This window comes from Trichosurus vulpecula, chromosome 8, assembly GCF_011100635.1.
Source record: "Trichosurus vulpecula isolate mTriVul1 chromosome 8, mTriVul1.pri, whole genome shotgun sequence".
Lineage (NCBI taxonomy): Eukaryota > Metazoa > Chordata > Mammalia > Diprotodontia > Phalangeridae > Trichosurus > Trichosurus vulpecula.
Window position 1 is genome coordinate 137563544 of NC_050580.1, and position 21296 is coordinate 137584839.

The window sequence follows — 21296 nt, forward strand, 5'->3', positions numbered from 1 at the left end:
CTTTCTTCTCTCTACACTCTCTCCATTGATGATCCCATTAGCTACCACAGCTTTAATTATCTTCTTTATGCAGACATCTCCTAAATCTCTATGTCCAATTCTGATTGATCCCCTGAATTCCACTTCTATGTTATCAATTTCCTGTTAGACAGCTTTACCTAAATATCCCATCAATATCTCAAACTCAACATATTATTAAAAGAACTCAAAATTTCTCCCAAACCCACACCTTCTCCAAATTTCCTTATTTCTGTTGAGAGTACCACCATCCTTCCAGTCAGTTAGATCATAATTTTTGATTCATCTTTGGCTTTTTAATATTCTTCAACATATACCCTGACTTTTTAATATTCTCAAAGAGAAACATTAATCCCTACCCTCAGGTCCAATCAATTACCAGTTCTTGATGATTCTATCTCCACAGCATCTCTCATATTTGTTCCCTTCCCTCCACTCACTTAGTTCAGGTCCTCGTTATATCTTGCCTGAAGTTATTGCAACAGCTTCTTAATTAGTCTTCTAGTCTCTCCCCTCCCCAGTCCATCTCCCACACAGCTGCCAAACTGATATTCTTAAAACATACATGTAATTATATCATTCACTAGCTCATATATTTTAAGTGGTTTCTTATTGCCTATTAGATAAAATACAAAATCTTTACCTGTCCCCCATGCCTGCCTGGAATGCTCCTATCCTCTCATCTCTGTCTCCTAGCTTCCCTGGCTTCTTTCAAGTCCTGACTAAAATTCCACCTTCTTTGGAAAACTTTCCTTATCCTTCTTAATGCTAGTGCCTTCCTTCTGTTGACTCCCCATTTATCCTGTATAAAGCTTGTATGTATTTATTGAATTAGTTAGTAATATACATGTTTTCTCTCCCATTAGACAAGGACTCTTCTTTGCCTTTCTTTGTATCACTAGTGCTTAGCACAGTGCCTGGCACATAGTCAGTATTTCAATGCTTATTGACTGACTGAAATACCACTTATTGTTTATGATTTTATTCCATTGGATCAGTGAAATACATATTTAATATTTCTTATTTTATGTATTTGTTTATGAGGTTTTATGCCCTAGCTGCTAGCACATGGCCAATTTTTGCAAAGTTATTCATATCTGAGAAATATTTATATTCTTTTTCTATTCCCAGTCAGAAATCACCAGAGATTTAACTATCATACCTAACTTCTCTAAATTCTGTTCAGATCCTTAACTTTTTCATATTTATGTTTTTGTTAGATTTATCTAGGTCTGAAAGGGAAATATTGAGGCCCCCCAATTATTAGAATTTTGATGTCTATTTCTCCCTATGATTTTATTTGCTTTTCTTTGTGTATCAAGATGCTATGCTGGTGTGTATTTGGTGTGTATAATTATGAATAGCAATAATTAAGTATTAATAGTAATAATTATTAATAGTAATTCATTACCTAGAATGTCTTGAAGCATGTTATTCCCCTGCTTATCTCTTTTAAACATGTCTGTTTTTATTGTTGCCTTCTCTGAGAATATAACTGCTACTCCTGCTTTTTGAAATTCACTGAAGCATCACAAATTCCAGTTCTGCATTTTGACTCTGTGTGAGTGTTTCAAGTATGTTTCTTGTAAACAATATAGTCTTGAATTCTGTTTCTTAATCCTTCCAAGTATCCTTCTTCATTTTATAGGTGAGTTTATCCCATTCAAGTTCACTGTTATGATTGTTAATTGTGTATTTTCCTCCATCAAAACCTCTTAAAGTTTTTCTGTTTTCTTCTCATCTCCCACCTTATAATGAAAAAGGCGGGGGGAGGATGGGAAAAAGGAAGGAATCTGATAAACATTAGTAATCTATGGGGGTGGTTTATTTCTACTCTTCTGTTCCTCCTCTCTTCACTAAGCCCATAGTCTGAATTCTAGTTCTTATACTTTCTTTCTCTCTCTTTAATTATTCTTTATGATCATACCTCCAAAGTTAAAGTTTGGTTTTCTCTCACAAGATCTATTCTTCTTCTTTTACCTCTTTCCTTCCAAATCCTTATTGATTTTAAAGAATTTCTATACCAAACTCTATGTATGTGTTCAACTCCCTTTTGTCCTCTTCAGATGGAAGTGGAGTTTTGTTAACAACTCACTTTTTCTATCCCTTATATACTTTTCTCCGCATGTACCCTATTTATGTAAGATAGTAAGTTTCTCCTTCTTTGTGGTTTCTTCTCTAGTATATTCCTCTTTCCCTCCCTTTTCTTTACACTCTTAAAGGCAAGAAAACATAAAAGCACAATAAAATCTATAGTCAGGGTCCTTTATTTGTGTTACTTAACTCCTGTGAATATTAGTATTAGATATTAATATTCTGAAAAGACACTTGCCTTCACTTTGCTCAAGTACCCCCCATTAGAAAGTAATTAATTCATCATCATTTAGATTCTCCCAATTGGCTAAATATGCTTACTTTTCTAAGTTGTTGTGGACTCCCCTGTATTTCAAAATTCCCATTCAGTTCTTGTTTTTTTTAATTAGGAATACTTAAAAGTTCTCTATTTATTACAAATTCATTTTTCTCCTGAAGAATTATACTCAATTTTTAAGGTAAATATTATTTTTGGCATAAACATTTATCTTTTGCCTTTTGGATTTATATTCAAAAATTTTTCTCCTTTGTAGTAGTTGTTTGATGTCAAGTCTTATGTGATCATGTCTGTGACTTGTTACTACTTGAACTACTTGCATTCTTTTTTTTCCTCTTCTGGTTGCAGTATTTCTCCTTTGATTTGGTTGCTCTGGATTTTGGCTATGATGTCCCTGGATGTTTTCAGTTTGGATTGTATTTCGGGAGGTAATTGGTGGATTGTTTCTTTTACTTTTCTTTTCTTTTTTTTTTTTTACTTTTTTCTCATGCTTTTGATAGATATGTACAATTTTCTTTTATGACTTTTTTGAAATACAGCATTTTGATTTTTTTGATTTGGTTATGAATTTTAGGGAATCTAATGATTCTCAAATTATCTCTCCTTAATCTATAGTCCAGGTCATTTAAAAAAATAGAAGCTATCTTACATTTCCTTCTATGTTTTCAGTCTTTCAAGTTTGTTCTAATACTTCTTGTGTTATAGAGTCACTGAACTCTATTTGCTTCATTACAATTTTCATAGAGTCCACTACTTGGGTAAAGATTTCTACTTTCTGTTCTATGATATTTGGTTACCTTCAAATTCTTTCTCCCCGAGCTCTTATTCCACCACTAATTTCATTTTTTATCTTTTGCTTCTTTTATTACAGCCACTCTTAGAATATTTGTATGTAAACCATTTTTCTACTTATAATTACTATAGAGTTACTTTCTTCCCTTGGGCATCTCTTGACTCATTGTATGAGTTTATTGTGTTCAGTGTTTTCTAAAAGTTTACTAATATGTACAGCCTCAGTTTCTGGTTGTGACCTTGGGCCAAAGCCAGGCCTGCCTGCCCCATACCCAACCAGAGTGTTTTGGATTGCCTAGGTAGGCCCTCTTTGATCTTGTCACTGATTTCCTGCATTTCTGCTGCTGGTTTCCACCTCTCCTGGTGTATCCGGTCTCAGAGTATTGCCAGTCTTCACTGTACTTTGTCAGTTCTATGTAGTCTTCTGACTCCCTGAGGATCCCTGGCCAAGGTGCTATGATCTTCTGACCCCCAGAAGTGTCTCCAGTCAGGATATTGATGTCTTCCAACTTCTTTGTTGGAAGTGATGCCACACTTCTTGGTGAGGGATGCTATAATCTTCTGGTCCTCTACAGCTTCTCTAAGTGGAGCACTATGAATTTCTAGGACCCTCATTATAGTATTGCTGTAGTCTTCCAGCCTGTTTATGTGCACTTATTTGGGTTTCCCAGACAGGACCACCTCTCCCCCTCCACTTTCAGCACCCTGGGCTTCTGGCTGTACTAGGCTAGATGAAGGAGCTTACTACTATTTCTCTTTAGATGTCTTATTCAGTATTTGATCTTATGGTCATTTTAGATCTTTACTGTCATAAATGTGGAAGAGCTGGACTCCTTGGTGACCTTTCACATCATCATATTTACTGGATGATGTTCCATTTACCTTTCCGGTCTTATGTACCTTTTATGCAAATTCCTGCTACTTGTTCTCCACATAGCCTTTTGTGACTCCATGCCTTTATGTAATTGGTGCCCTCAAGTTTGTAATTTACCCTCTCTACTTCTAACTCACAGAACAGCCCAAATCCTACAAAGCACAGCTCAGGTGCCCCCTGCTACATGAGGCTTTTTCTGATCTTCCGCGGTTGTTAGGGCCCACACTCCTGAAATTAATTTTTATTACTTTTTAAATACTTTGCATTTACTTGCCATCGTGTAATTCTTGTATTTCCCCAGGAAAATGCAAGTCTCTTGAGTCTAGGTAGAGACTGTTTTGTTTGTGTTTCTGTACCCACAATACCCTGAACGTAGTCAGTCTTGATGGGGGCTTGAGCTACATTTATATTTCCTTTCTACCATGTTAAAGTTGAGCATAGTGTAGAGACCCTTAGGGTGGTATGGGAGATTCCCAATCCCTGAAATAAGCATTTTAAAAATGATCTTAAAGAGATAAACTTTGCTGTCAAACTCCAGAGAGTAACTCTAATGGTGGGAATTTCAGGCTATTTTTAGGGATATTTTAGAATTGGCAAGACCCTGAACTACACTACACAGTTTGGCTCTGGTCAGAGAGTTTATTTTATTCTGATTCTCCCTCATTGCTAATGCCTACTCTCAAACACACATACACACACACACACACACACACACAATTATATATATACCAACATATATATCACATGCACACACTTCTTATTATTATCCATATAAAATAGTGTGTGTGTGTATGTGTGCATGTGTGGTCTCTTCAAATGGAATATAAATATAAATTCCTTGGGAGGACAAGCTGCTTACTTTTTCTTTTAGTTTGTTTCTTCATTACCTAGGACAATGCTTAACTTGTAGTAGATGGATAATGAAATGTGTGTTGATTAGTTACAGTGGCCAATTAATTTTACTATGATATAAATTGAACCTCTTTCTCTGCAATTACAAATCACTGCAAACACTTCACAACAATGGAAAAATAACAGTACTATTGCAATAATTAGCAATAATACATCCTCAACTGATAAGTCAATAGTATAATTCCTGTATATGAATGGGAGAATTTTTAAACATATTGGCTTGGGTTGATTGATTATAATTCTATTGACAATTTTCTTGTTTTCCATTTAGTTATGTAAGTTGTCTTGCTCTCTTTTTCATTCTTATCCTGTTTTACACTCAATTCTAATTTAGATTAAAAACATAAAAATTTCACAGGATGGTATCTGATTAAAACTAGTAAATAAAAATCAGGGGAAAGCCCAGGGTAACAGAGATGTCATATATCCCAAGTTGGTTCAACTTAATTTCATTTCAAGCTAAACAAGTACATCGGTGATTGCAGTGGAGAAGGGCATTTTGTCTTTCCTCACTCCAGAGCATCTGGAGTTAATATCAACAAAAGCAAACATAATTTTTAAAAGTCTACCTTTTTTTTTTACAAAGTTTTTAAAGTCAACATGCAAATGCTATTTCTGACTCTGGGTAACCACAAATGACACATAAACTTATGAGTCCCAAACTATTTTGCCCTGCCTTAAGCTTGCTCTGTAAAGCATTTGAAAGCTTCATAATTGTGCAAAGAGTGGCTATAAAGCAATGGAAGTAGGAAGGGAATGTCACATTTCAAACCCACTGCAGCTTGATATTATACTCAACTCTTCAGATTTTATCATTTAAAAATGAGTTTTCCTTATAAGTCCTTCAGGTTGTTTTCCATTTTGTACTGTATTAATGTGGGGTCCAGAAAGTAGGAACTGTTTCCTTGTAATGATTCTTGGAGGATTAAGCACTTTTCAGTTGTGACACTATCGGTGTTCATTTCTAAAATGGGTTGTCTGAAGAGGACCTACTAATAACTCAATTTTTCAGAGCTACAGAGACTAGTAAAGGGAGTTATGATAGATGGAGTCAAATTGTGAAGTGTTCTCTGCTTTCTTGGCTGGCTGAATTCAACTTACTTCAGTTGTGGCAATTTCATAGATATATAAGCCCTCTGTATAAATATATGTTTAAACCCATGCAACATGTTGATGAATGATATCTGGGAAAGGTTTTTACATTCTCAAAGATCCACACAAGAAATACATACATACATGTATGTATATATATGTAATTTTATCACTGTTGGGTCACTCACCAACAACGGTTTTGAAAGGTGCTGTCTTAGGTAGTTAGCATACTAAAATTAAATTGTGACATTGATGAAGCACCGCAAAATTCTAGCCTGAAGCTTTTATGAAAGATACTATCCATGAAAAGTTTATGCAGATCAAATGAAGCAAAAAACTGGTGACTGTCCATTGAATTTGGAATTTGCAGTACTAAGTTGGCTATTTCTAACCAATTTAGTGTTCTTCTTCCATTTCCCAGGAAAAATTTTGTTTTGTAGAAGTTTATATTCCTCCAAAAGAGGAATGTTGTATGTCATTACACAACAAGATATAGCTAGCATGCTGCTGTCATAGAAACTGCTTCTGGGGAGAAATTACAGGAAATTTTATATTTTGCTTAATTGCTTAATATATGTGTAAGAAAGAGAACTCAGACATGACATGATCAGGTTTTAAGAAATTGTAAATAAGACTTTCTACTCCTTGTAATCAGTTCTTTTATGAGGTTTTAAACTCTTTGATAGAGTCAAGAAGGGAAAATGGTGATAGGTTAGCTAAATAAGCTAACCATGCCAATGGGGGCTTTGAGTAACTGGAGGAATTTCAGCAGTTACTTAGGTTCAGCCTTGGGTCAGTGAAGCAGTGAAGAACTAACTTTAGGCTCAGGAATTCTTTGAGAAGCCACACCCTTGCACCTGCATCAGAGAGCAGGAAAGGAGGTAGAGAGTAAACCCAAAGTGGGAAGAAATAATATGCTCTACCACTACTCTATTGAACATGCCATTGGAGAGGCTGGGCCAGTAGGAGATAACGGATATGACCAGAAACAGAGAAAGATACTCTGAGGACAAACATGAACAGACACAAACACAGATGTATATAGAAAGATAGCCACTCAAAGGAGGAAGTAGCTTTAAGGGTTGTGCCCCCTTGCATCAGAGAAGAATGTCAGCTAGGGACTCAAGAAAGGATTTTCTAGTCACCAGGAGTTGGGTTACCCCTTTACCACCCATATATGTTACTACCATTGTATTTTAAGTTCGTGTCCACTGTCCTCACAGGTCCTGTCTGTTTTTGTGGGAAGCTGTCTCTCAGATTAAAGGTGAAGAATGTTTTTATAACTACAGTTCTTGCTATTCCATCTTAGTGAATCCCTTTTCTAACAGCTAATGGTCCGGCTGACTAATTATTAATGGGAAGCACACTCTTAGGAGCACATGAGCAACAGCACTATAAAACTAGCTCCTTGAGGGGGAGGGGTTAAGCTACATAGGCAGTTAAAACTATGACCACTAATCTTTCACACCATTACATATCCATATTGCAAAGATATTAACATATTTTTCTCTTGTTTTCTGAAATGTTGGTCTAATCTCAGTATAAGCATAGATTTTATGTTGCTATGTCAGTCAAGAGTATTACCATAGTGTCCACGATGCCTGACTAGAGGAAACGATATTCAGAAGAGAGTAGCTAGGAGCCATGGAGTTAGGAAAATTGGTGGTAGTAAAGTAATTATGTGTATGGTCAGTAGTGGTTAGGCCTTAATCCCTGGAATGCAGTTTGAAGGTGAGCAGATTAGAGTTTATTTTTCAACTTTGCTCATGCTTTGTAGCCTGGCCAGTTTTTGGCCAAACTATAAAGCAAAGCATGTCTTTACTGTTGTCTTCTTTTCCCCCATAGTATCATAGATGGATCATACATTGTCAGATATATTTCACTTTTGAAGAATAGAAAATCATCTATTAAACGTAATCATTGTATAACCATAGGGCAAGTCACTTCACTTCTCTGACACTTAGTTTTCTCACGTATAAATGAGATGATTTTACTAGATAATCTCTAAGTTTTTTTCTAATTCTGAATTTATGCTTCTGTGATCTAACTCTGGATCTAGTTCATTATTGTAATGCTTGTCCAAGATAAACATATTAGTAGATTAATTCTATAGTCTGTCCATCTTAGCTACATGTCACAACTGGTCAGTATATTTTTCATATATTTTATTTTTTCCTTTATGGATTTCTTTCCTATTATTGTGTATTTAAGGAGGTTTTGTAGTGTTTTGAAAGGAGGAAGCATTGGTGTATTGGAATGAATTCTGGATTTGGAATCAGAGAAACTATGCCAGTTCCAGCTCTGTTATTTACTTATTGCTTGTGAACCAATCACTTAATTTCAATTACAGGTGTCAGTTTCCTTACCTGTAAAATGAAAGAATTGGAGTATGTGTTCTCTAAGTTCCTTTCCAATTCTAAATTCTCTGATTATAAGACTAATTTCCACGAAGGTGTTTATAACTTAAGGTGCTACCTCTCCTAGTAACATGTACATTTTAAATGAGACTCTGAAAATAGGGATTGGTTGAACAGAAAAGAATCAATCAATAATGCTGGACTATCAAAGCAGCCAATGGGGTGAAGAGCTTGACAGGATCTTTCCTGAGACTGCCCAAAATGTGGGTGTTTGGATACTTATTTTACCCGTAGGAAAGGTAGGACCTACAAAGCAAGTACTGAGTGGTTCTAATTGGAAAGTTTCATAGACTTTTGGGAGGACTTTTTTTCGATACCTGGCTGTTTAAAAGAAATTATGAAGAAGGAACTAAAGTCACTGCTAAGGAGGACAAAGGAGGAACACTCCAAACAAAAAAATGTAGACAAAAAGACAAAGAGTTTAAGAAATAAAGATCAAGAATTTGTGAAATGAAGAGAAAAAAAAGATAAAATCTGAAAATTAAATGTTATCGGTCACAATTTATAGGGATAGGAAATTTAAAGAAAGAAAAATCAAAGAATAAGAAGTCTCAGAACAGGCAGAACCCACAAAACAGCAGAGGGAAGCAGGGCTCCAGCCCAGGACAGCCTGGATGGTCTCTGGGTGAGGTCTATCCCACACGGAGCTGGGAGCTGGGAACAGAGTGGAGCAGAGTCCAGCGTGGGCGGTGTGGACCATCCAGACCAGAAGCCGGGCGGAGGGGGCCCTAGCGCCCTGAATCAGTGAGCTGCGGCAGTTACCAGACTCCTTAACCCACAAACACCAAAGACTGCAGAGAAGGTTAGTGGGAAAAGCTGCGGGAGTAGAAAGAGTTCCCAGTTAGGCTTCCAGCCCCGGGGGCAGCGGAGGTGGGGCAGCTACAGCTGTTGTTACTTCCAGCTCCAGGCCCACCTGGTGGGAGGAATTAAGTGGTGGATCAGAGCAGGAGTGCACAGCCTGCTGAAGATCTAAGCCCAGTCCAGGTTGGGGGTTGGGTAAGGAGCAGTGCTGGTGTGGCAGAGCTGGCACCTCCCCCCCAAACGTGGAACATAGAACTCTCTAGTCTACAAGCAGTCATACCCTGCTGAAAAACTCAAAGGTCAAGTTAGTTGGCTGGGAATATGGCCAGGCAGTGAAAACGCACCGAGATTCAGTCTCAGACTTTGAGTTCTTTCTTTGCTGACAAAGAAGACCAAAACATACAGCCTAAAGAAGTCAATAAAGTGGAAGAGCCTACACCAACAGCCTCCAAGAAAAACATGAACTGGTCCCAGGCCATGGAAGAGCTCAAAAAGGATTTGGAAAAGCAAGTTAAAGAAGTAGAGGAAAAATTGGGAAGAGAAATGAGAAGGATGCGAGAAAACCATGAAAAACAAGTCAATGACTTGCTAAAGGAGACCCAAAAAAATACTGAAAAATACACTGAAGAAAACAACACCTTAAAAAACAGACTAACTCAAATGGCAAAAGAGCTCCAAAAAGCCAATGAGGAGAAGAATGCCCTGAAAGGCAGAATTAGCCAAATGGAAAAGGAGGTCTGAAAGACCACTGAAGAAAATACTACTTTAAAAGTTAGATTGGAGCAAGTGGAAGCTAGTGATTTTATGAGAAATCAAGATATTATAAAACAGAACCAAAGGAATGAAAAAATGGAAGACAATGTCAAATATCTCATTGGAAAAACCACTGACCTGGAAAATAGATCCAGGAGAGATAATTTAAAAATTGTTGGACTACCTGAAAGCCATGATCAAAAAAAGAGCCTAGATATCATCTTTCAAGAAATTATCAAGGAGAACTGCCCTGATATTCTAGAGCCACAGGGCAAAATAGAAATTGAAAGAATCCATCGATCACCTCCTCAAGTAGATCCCAAAAAGAAATCTCCCAGGAATATTGTCGCCAAATTCCAGAGCTCCCAGATCAAGGAGAAAATACTGCAAGCAGCCAGAAAGAAACAATTTGAGTATTGTGGAAACCCAATCAGAATAACCCAAGATCTGGCAGCCTCTACATTAAGAGATCGAAGGGCTTGGTATACGATATTCCGGAGGTCAATGGAGCTAGGATTAAAACCTAGAATCACCTACTCAGCAAAACTGAGTATCATGCTCCAAGGCAAAATATAGACTTTCAATAAAATAGAGGACTTTCAAGCTTTCTCAGTGAAAAGACCAGAACTGAATAGAAAATTTGACTTTCAAACACAAGAATCAAGAGAAGCATGAAAAGGTAATGAAGAAAAAGACAAGAAAAATAAATTGCAAGGGACTTACTAAAGTTGAACTGTTTTGTTGACATTCCTACATGGAAAGATGATGTGTATGATTCATGAGACCTCAGTATTAGGGTAGCTGAAGGGAATATGAATACATATATGTTTATGTATATATATGGGTGAATGTGTATGTATGTATATAATCTATGTGTGTATGTATATATATATGTATATATATATATATATATATATATATATATATATAGAGAGAGAGAGAGAGAGAGAGAGAGAGAGAGAGAGAGAGAGAGAGAGGGAGAGAGGGAGAAAGCAGACACAGGGTGAGTTGAAGATGAAGGGAAGATATCTAAAAGAAATAAAATCAAATTAAGGGATGAGAGAGGAACATACTGAGAGAGGGAGATAAGGAGAGATAGAATGGGATGGATTATCTTCCATAAAGGTGGCAAGAGGAAGCAGTTCTGTGGGAGGAGGGGAGAGGGCGGATGAGGGGGGAATGAGTGAACATTGCTCTCATCAGATTTGGCCTAAGGAGGGAATACCATACATACCCAATTGGGAATCTTACCCCACAGGAAAGAAGAGGGAAGAAGATTAAAAAAAAATGGGGGGGATGATGGAGGAGAGGGCAGATGGGGGTGGAGGTAGTCAAAAACAAACACTTTCAAAAGGGGACAGGGTCAAGGGAGAAAATTCAATAAAGGGGGATGGGTTGGGAAGGAGCAAAATATAGTTAGTCTTTCATAACATGAGTATTGTGGAAGGGTTATACTTAATGATACACATGTGGCCTATGTTGAATTGCTTGACTTCTTAGGGAGGGTGGGTGGGAAGGGAGGAGGGGAGAGAATTTAGAACTCAAAGTTTTAAAAACAGATGTTCAAAAACAAACAAAAATGTTTTTGCATGCAACAAGAAAATAAGATACACAGGCAATGGGGCGTAAAAATGTATCTTGCCCTACAAGAAAGGAAGGGAAAAGGGGATGGGAGGGGAGTGGTGTGACAGAGGGGAGCGCTGACTGGGGCAACCAGAATATATGCCATCTTGGAGTGGGGGGGAGGGTAGAAAAGGGGAGAAAATTTGTAATCCAAACACTTGTGAAAATCAATGCTGAAAACTAAATATGTTAAATAAATTTTTAAAAAAATTAAAAAAAAAAGAAGTCTCAGAACTTGATGTGGGGGGAATGCGACTTGTGAATAAGTTTTTTGGCAAAAGGAAAAAAGTATAACAGTGAAATGAGAATTACAATAGCATAAAAAAATACCAATGTCAAAGATTCAATTTCTTGTAGTTTTGAAATTATTTAGTTCTTCTTTTTTGTTTTTTCACATGTATGAATATATACTGAACACAGGAAATCTGTCTTTTATTATGTTCTCTTAGAACCTGATTTCATCCCATTCATCATCAGACACTCAAGAATAAAGACCCATGTGATATTCAAATAAGACATAGAAAACACCATTCACAATGCCTAAAAAGAACATGATATTTGATGTTAGGGATTCTACGTGTGCACACATTATACTTGCTGATTACTAAACAGCAGTTCATTAGACATGGGACATCAGTACAGAGTAATTAGCTATATTTTGGTGTTTCTTGTAATCTCCTTACCATTTTTCATTAGTCAATTAAAACACATATAATGCTTTTTCATTCATGTTGTCTTTTCTAATTCTTATTTTCTTATGGTTATGTTTTAACTTTGACCAAGTTGGACTTTTTAGTTTAATTTTATAAAATATCTCTCATTAATATCAAAATCATTTAAGATTCCTTGAAAGATAGTACAACAGAAATCATCTTGTTCTATTACCCTCAGTCTGTGGGATGATAGACAGAAAAAGGAAAGGAAGGGAAGCTACTACTGATGTGTTAGACATTGTGCTAAGTGCTTTATAAATATTATGTCTTTTGATTCTAACAGCAACCCTGTGAGGTATGTGCTGCTATTGTTCCCATTTATAGCTAAAGAAACTGAGGCAAACAGAGGTTAAATAACTTGCCCAGGGTGATACAGCTAAGAAGTGTCTGAGGCCAGATATGAACTCATGCAGACACCCTAAATGTTACACTGGTGTCCTTGTAATTTTAATGACAAATAGAAAAAGGAACCTAGCCTGTTGGGTGTCTAACATTTAGCGTAGCACCTCTGTGTCAAACTTAAGGGAGGAATGGACATGAGTTGCCCATGAGGATAGGCAGGAACGGATAGGTTTTGATCTGCATAATTGGAGGTTGATAAGGTAGATAAGGGATACATTTACATACTAAAATTATTTTCTTAGTAAATCTACATGGCTGCAAATCAGGAAACATCACCATCTCAGAAGAATCATAATGGCTCGAAGACGGATATAGCATCACTTTTGTTTGAGAAGTAACATAAAAATATCATCCCAGACCACAAAAGGAAGTAGTCTGATTATGTATTAAGGGAGATAATATAGATGAGCCCCTTAAATAGTATATTATTACCTTTTCAATATTAAAAGAATCAGACAGAAAAAGGCATCCAGCATATCTGATGGGCTCTCTTTAGAGAATTTAGTGGAGGACATAAATGAAAACTGCGAAGTTCACAGTTTCTTATACAGTCCCCTTTCTTGTTCTTTGCATATTGAAATGTTTGTGTTTGTAAGTTAAACTTTTTTTTAAATGATTGGAAGGAAAAAAGAATTCCACAGCACAACAAGATAGGGAGAAATTTGAACTTGCACTGGGTGAGGGAGTATTTACACTGAAATAACAGATTTATCAAACATCAAAATATAATTGTGATCTGTATAGGTGGAGGGAATACTCACAATGATGAAACCTTTCATCAAATAGAAGAAATAATCACTTTAATCATCGAAAGCTTCTCATTTGCATTGCATCGTTCAGTGGTTTAATAAATTCTAAAATACTAAAATCCCAAATCCTAATGCTTGTGATAGGCACAAGTGCATGCTGATGTAGGTAAAATTTTAGTTCTGAGGACAATCCTCTCTACTACATTACATTTTAACTACTTATGAATTAGAGATGTGTAATTTGAAATGTGCATTTCTGATTTTCTAAAATATTTACAATTGGTTAATATAGTGATATTAAAACTGCCCATTGTAGGAGTGGGACTGTTTTGGTTGAAATACAAGGCATTGTATCTAATTCATAGCAGCTGGATTTGGTGCCACTTCTTAGATATTTCCATACCACATTGCCTAAACATTGACTATATTTCTCTTCCTCAAACAAGAAGACTTGTGGCTCTGATACATGAGACTTACCTTTTCTTGCCTGGAATCATGCCGCTACACTATTTTCTACCCAGTTCAAAATTTCTAGGTAACAGTGGTTACCCTCTCCTCTCTACCTACTTTACAACTCTGATGTTTTTCCCCACTATAATGTAAGGTCCTTGAGGGCAGGGACCATCTAGCTTGCTTATATTTTCTAACATTTAGCGTAGCACCTGGCACATAGTGAATACTTAATCAATGATCATTCATTCAGTCTTTCATCCATTTCTATTTTTCTTTAAGATACTGAGTTCTAAACAAGGGTCATAAGATCACAGATTTAAAATTGGAAGGGACCTCAGAAGCCATTTATCTAGTGCAATTTTACAGATAAGGAAACTGAAGCCAAAGGAGGTCACATGATTTTTCCCAAGGTCATATAAGTTGTGTCAGAGGTGGGATTTGAAACCAGGTCATCTGCTTCTAAAGCCAGTGTTCTTTCCACTATATCATACTGACTTGGGATTTTCCTCATGTCATGAAATGGATGTACGATCTTAATGTTTTTTATATATATTTTCACATTTGGAGAAACAGCATGGAAGAGTGGTCAGAGCCAGAAAGACCTGGCTTCAAATACTGTCTCAGATACTCAGTAACTGTGTGACCCTGGGCAAGCTGTTTAGCCTCCCTGGACTTCAGTTTCTTCACCTGTAAAATGAAGGGTTTGGACACAATGGCCCAGAAGGTTCTTTCCACCTCTAAAGATATGATTCCATCATGTTAGGAGTTTTGGGATTGTATCTGTTCATCTAAGAATCTACAGAAACATGGCATTGAGGAAATTTGCCTTATTAAATGAAAACTCTAAAGTCTTTTTCTTACTTCCAACTACTAACTGTAGTTGGTAATAAATTGGTAATAAATTGATTCATAACCTCTTAGGTAAACCTATTTCCTTTACCCTACCTATTGCTTGTTTCCTTTCACTTTAATATCCTTTTCCCTGACATTCTTTTGCCTGGCATACTATTTCCTTTCTCAAATCCACATCCTTCTTTCAAAATTCTGCTTAAATTTACCAATTTGTTCCAGAAAGCACCCTGACTGATACAACCATACTAGAATATACTCCCTCCTCAACTCTGCCTAGTAGAAGAACTCTTATCTACGTTCAAGGTTCAGCTCAAATGCTATACCTCTTATGCAAGACTTGTCTTGATCTTCCTAGTTGCCAGTGAGAACCACCTCTCCACATTAAATTCTTTGCGTTTTCTTTGTAAATATTTTGTATTCACTTATGTGTTCATTTTGCCCTCCCTGCTCCTAAGAAAATGTATATTCCTCAAGGGAAGAAATTGTTTTGTTTTTGTTTGTACCTCACACCTTCCTCCCAGTGTCTGGCACATACTTGTTTGTCCTTCATTTTGGAAGAGGACTGATGATGTCAGGAGGTGATGACTTGTCTATGAATTGGATTTAAGCAAGGCAGAGTTGCACCAAATTGACAGCTTCAATCTCTCTTCTTGAGTCCTCTAAGTCCAGCGGCAAGACAAAAGTCAGGACAACCGGTGATGGCCTTAGATGCAGTGAATGACCTGGTGTCTTCTATGTCTGACTAAGCTCTAAGAGCCCTGTAGCTCCTACTTCATTCATGTCCATTAAAACAAATTGTGCTTATCTGCCTATTCTACTGGGGGAAAGTTTTCACATGCTTGGAATAGACTTCTTCTAACTCATGGACAGGTTTGAGGCCTGTCTTTTGCCCTCAACTTGGTTTAGCCATTTGCCTAGGCAGTTTTACTGGGGTGTGACCATTGTGGATGGTACAGCTTCTTGGAGCCACAGGTGAGAGTAAAGTGAAAGGTAGACGGCAAAGGTGGATTAGCAGCCATGAAAAGGGCTCAGTAAGCCCTCACGCCAGACATACTCACTCTCCCTGAAGATTCCGTACATGCCTTGCCACATAATAGTTATTTAATAAAAGCTTGCTAAATGAATGATTTTTTTTGGCTATACTTCTTCCTAAAGTGAGAAAGGACTGAGATTTTGTGCCTGAGAATAACAGGAAGAGGCGGACTTTTAAGGTAAAGCAGTGAATGAAGGCAAAGAAGGAATGTTCTCTTTTGCATAAGTGTTATTATACCAGCTCAAGGCTGGAATCATCAGGCATTTTCAGTTTTGACCCCCATACCAAAGGCTCCCAACACATTTCTGGTAGGAAAGGAATGTATTTCCAGGTACCTTTGGGGAAACTAGGTGGTGTCTGAAATTGCATTTAAATAATTTGAGACATTACAGTTTTATAACCATTTATACATAATACCATAAATCATAAAATCAACAAATGTTTAATGAGCCACTATTATCTATCAAGAATTAATCAACAACATTTTTAAAGAAATTACTATATGCCAGACATTATTTTAGGCTGAAGCTATGAAGACAAAGTGAAATAGTTCTTGCCCTCCTTCCACAAAGTACTAGTAGAATAGACTTTGAAAACACCTGCTGAATTAAAACTGAGGCTAGGAATGTAATTTATTTTTAGAATCAGAAGAGATTTTGGTCATCTAGTCCAAGTGCCTCATTTTACAAATGAAGAAACTGAGGCCCAGAGAGATTAAATGATTTATCAAGGTTAGAAAAGTTAGCAGCATGGATGATAGATCACAGGTCTCTTGATTCCTAGCACAGTGCTCTGTTTCCTACTACATTCCTATAGCATGTTGGCACTTACAAAGCACTAGGATGAGATGGGTAGATAGTATCATGGAAACAACGAACATGAACCTGGACAGATTTTGAGAGATAGTGGAGGATAGAAAGGTCTGGCATGCTACAGTCCGTGGGGTCAGGGGGAGTGGGATAGGACTAAATGACTGAATAAATGAACAACAGTAACAACAAAGCACTAGGGAGGTAGTGCAGGTATTCAGATTCCTATTTTATAAAGTGAAGAAATGAAATCTCACTTCAAAGGATTGACTTGATTATGTCATAGGTATTTCACAGTAGGTATTTTATAATTTTCTGTGATCTAAAATTCTTAAGCTCATTTTTGTTTCTGCTTCTAACTTTTCCATAGCTACAGAACCACAGAATACCAAAGGCACAAGGAATCTTGGAGATAATAAAGGCCAATGCCTTCATTAAATATACAAAGAAGAGAAAATCGAGGCCAAGGAGGCAGTGTGAAACAGTGAAAAGAATGGTGGATCTTAGGTCAGAAGACTTAGTTTCAAATGCCTGTGTGACAATTGGGCAAATTTCTTAACTTCTTCGGGCATCCCCGTTCTCATCTTTAAAATATGAGACTTGGACTAAATCATCTCTGCAGTCCTCCTTTGGCTCTAAATGAATTCCTCAAGTTCACAAGACAAGTGACAGAGCCAGGACTCAAACTCAGGTGTTCCCATCAGAAATCTAGTGCTCTTTCCATGTGTACCTGGGTACCTAGAGTGCTTCGTGGAGTTGTAGTAAGAAACAGTCTCTCCCAGGACAATGCAAAGGTTCCCTTAAATTTTTGCTTAAATTCATTGCAGAGTTCCCTCCTTGCCCTCCGGGGCTCGAGCAATCCAAATGCAAAATCTTTTCAGCAGCTGGGCAGGTTTTGAGATGGGGTGGAGCAAAAAGGCACAGTATTCGTTTTTTTGGAGGGCTTTAATTTCACTCCACTACTGAGTAAAAGAAAACCACTTTGAAACATCCTGTTTTATTTCTCTCAGTGCTTTGTTTTTCCCCTTTTCCCTTCTAGTGAGGTGAAAGGGTGGGGGTCAGGAATCATCTCGGTAACATCCCTCCCTTCTCCAACCAAGTCCTACTTTTTGAGTAAAAATGTTTCCCCGTTGTAGTGAGTGGAGTCACAGAACTATGTGCAGAGGTTTCTACGGTTTCCAGCAGGTTTGGAAAGGAGAAAAAAAATGTATTTTCACATTAATTTCTGATTTATTCCAAATTTTGTTGAAGTATACTTTTTAAAGCACTTGTTTTATTTAGGACTTGCATTATATACATACCCTTGAGGTTAAATGTTTATTTTTCTGTTACATATATTTATATATGTACGTCTTATTTGTCTCCCAGTTGTTTTCCCCGTTACATTATTAGCAGTATATTGAACGAGGAATCATGTCTTCTACATTATTCACTTTGTATTTCTCCAATATCAGGTGCTCAGCTCACAGTAGGGACCCAAGAAATGTAAAACTGACTCCAGTCACTGCTCCCGCCCTTCCCCACCCCCAACCTATAGGGAGCTTTAGAATTTATTTTCACACCTACAAATGAAATCACTCATTTATGCTTCGTATATTCAATCAGCACACGTGCTCCTCCAGATCCAGGTGCTGGGCTCTCATAAAAAGAAATAGCCCTTGAGAGAAAGTGGCTTTCATGGCCGAAGAAGTAAGGTAAGATCGATAAGATTAAGTCTGTTAAGGAATAGGTCCCATATCCTCAGACTTTTTTTTTTTAGGGGGAGAAGATATAAAAAGACCGCCTTTGTGGCTGTCAGACACCTTCCCTCGCACCGCTTTCTTCCTAACGGGAAGCTGTTCTACAGAGGCAGGGACGTCTTTCCCCAGTTTTCCATCCTGGGCTGGAGGGCTTTCTTTTTCACACAAGAGGTGAACAGAGCCAGCACAGAACTCTCTTTTCCAGAGGTGGCGGCTCACTTTTTTTTTTTTCGCCCGAGATTTACGCCGCTAGCGCGGCCTTTGTGGGGCAGGGATTTCCATTGTGTTTGTTTAGCGCTTCGCACCCGCCGTCAAGCCGGTCCTGCGATTACAGGTGCTGTGCAAATAACAATAAATGAGCGCCCGGGAAGTGCTGCGAGATCCGGAGGGAGATAGAAAAAGTGTGCCAGCGGGCTGGGGTGGCGGCTGGGCGAGGCGGAGCCGGGGGTGGGGCTGCGGGGAAGGAAAGGCCGGGAGAGAAGCGTGGCTGGACTGGCCCAAGGCGACGGGGAGGGAGACAGAGCCTCAAGAACAAGGGCAGGAGGAAGGAAAGAGGAGACATCGGCAAGTGCCCCGAAGGGCACGGCGAGGTACACCCGCCATAGGCAGGACTCGATGCGCGGCTTCTTGACGCATGCGTTCCAGGTCTGTTCTCCACCCTCCCCCCTTGGCCCCCCCATCCCCCCATCCTGCCTGGCACCCCACCAGCTTCGGTCCTGATCCGGGGTCGCTCTGACTGGAGCATCTCCAGCTTCCCCGGGGAGCCCCGCCCTCCCTGGGCCTTTATTGGCTGATGGCTCCGCTTGCGCGCAGTGATTTGAGAATTTTTTTTTTTTTGTCCCTGGTGTCGCCGGTCTTGCTCCGGGTGGTTTGGTCCGAGTCTGAGGGGGTGGGGGGGAGGAGAAGGAGGAGAGTGCGCCTCTAAAGGGCCGCGAAGGCTGCCGGTGGGCCCCACCCCTGGAGGCGTCCGAACCAGCATCAAGTGACCAATATCCCTTCCAGGGGAACACCGTCCTTCAGAGGAAAGCCAAGCTCCACACCATCTCCCGGCGCCAAACCGCCGTCATCTCCTTCCTGTGCGGGGTGATCCGTCCCTTCACCCACCCGGAAAAATATAGTCCGGGCCTCACGTCCCAGTGGGATACTCCTTGGTCCTAAAGGCACTGATTAGCCCTCCAACTTCATTGTCAACCTCTTCACCACCGGCCCCGCTGTGTTAGAACGCAACGGGAAGAGAGCCGCGAAAAGGAGGCTTATCCACTGGGGGGCGAGAGGGAAGGGAAAAGGGAGGAAAAGAAGGCGTAAGGACACTGAGGTAGAAAAATCGTACGGCGCACGCGCGCGGCGAGAGGAAGAAGTTCCGGCCTGGCTGGGGCCCTGTCTCCTAAAAATAGCCTCCGTGTTGGGATTCATCCGCTGATGTCCCAGTGAGTCCCAGGTTGAAGGAGGAGGAGGCTTCGGGCAGTGCCGTGTATGTGTGTGTGAGTGTGTGTGTGTGTGAGTGTGTGTGAATGTGTGCAAGCTAGCCCCGCGGGGGGATACGGTGAGTTCTGACCTGGCTCATATCCAGACTTGGGTAACGGAGTGGAAGGGGGAAAGGGTTTAGGGGACGGGCGTCTGTCTCCGTGAAGTGGCCGGGGTAGGAGGCTGGGTGTGGGTTTATTGGGGTCGGGGGGGTGGCGGGCCGTACTCGGGGGCCTGGGGGCTCAGCTGGAGGGAGTGGATCTGGGACCGCTGGGCTTACACTGGACTGATGTGGATCGACCAGGTGGGAGGGGGTCGTTTGGCTGCGGGGTCACGCTAATGAGAGCTCTGTGAGAGCGGGGGGGTGGGGAGGTGTTAGGAGGGATGAGGAGGGGTGCCAGGGTTCACTGTCTCAGAGGTGAGGGTCGTCGGGAGGAGAAGGAGGTACCCTGAGGAGGTGGGGTAGGTGAGTGGTGTCACGGTGCTGGGAGGCTTGGAGAAGCGTGAGCCTGGATGTGCCATTAGTAAAAGGTGTAGAAGGTTTTTTTGTGTGGGTGCTCTTTGGGGCTCTTATTTGGGGATGAAGTTAGGGTGTTTGTATATATGGGGGGAGGCGGAATTCCTCAAATAAAGGGATAGTCACTTTTGGCCGTGTTATTGGAAAGAATCATGAACAATTTGATGGTTGCATCCTATCTTGCCTCCACCTATTTTGAGGGTGGGGGATTGTTGGGAGGCAGTAGAGTATCAGTCCGGCTTTTGAAAGTTAAGGGAGCTATTGGGCTTGGCGAGGTTCTCTGAGGCTGGGGTGCCTGAGGCTATTAGAGGATGCCATTGTCTTAATTGGGCCACTGGAAGTTCCTGCTACTTCTGACCCTGTCATTGTGGCTCGGGAACGCTTTGGATATGTTGACCTGTAGTTTGTTGATAATGTTTCTCTTAATTGGATCTCCCAGGGTTTTCTTGCTTTGTGAAAAAGGCTGATTTAGATTTATGGGTTAGTCATGTCACTTTTTGGTTTAGGAAGTTCTTATGTCTTTGTGGGGAGGGGAAGTAGAATAAGACAACATGTATAGGGTGAGACATTGCAATCTTTAAAATGCTCTGTGGCAGTAAGCAGTCAATACATGTAAGGTAGGAGAAATGTTTGGGGATGGGGGGAAAGAAAGAAATGTAGTGAGAGACACCTGCTAATGTGGAAGCAGTACTGTGTTAACTGAGTGACTTTAGTAATGAAGGAGTAAGCTGGCAAGGAGGCTGCTTTTTCTACTCTGTGGTTCAGTAAATCTCTGTCCTATGGATATATTCTGGATTATAGTAGCTTTTTTTTTTCCTACCTCTGAATGTAGGACTAGCTGTGGTGTTTCAACAGCAATTAAGATGGTTAGCTTTTTCAAAATTAAGCAACTCTACATCTAACAAGATTTAG

The 21296-nt window shown here is 39.5% G+C and overlaps 1 protein-coding gene across 5 annotated transcripts in view; it reads left to right on the forward strand.

The window, feature by feature from the left end:
- Nucleotides 1-19302: 19302 nt before the first annotated feature.
- The window catches only part of MEF2A (myocyte enhancer factor 2A), a 241816-nt gene continuing 239822 nt past the window's right edge, over nt 19303-21296 (forward strand). For 3 of the 5 annotated variants that reach the window (XM_036734324.1, XM_036734326.1, XM_036734323.1), the window contains exon 1: nt 19470-19946. The gene's annotated coding sequence lies outside the window, so the exon portion shown is untranslated. Of the gene's footprint in view, nt 19947-21296 lie in introns of all 5 variants that reach the window. The other 2 variants (XM_036734327.1, XM_036734325.1) reach the window with 2 other exon arrangements.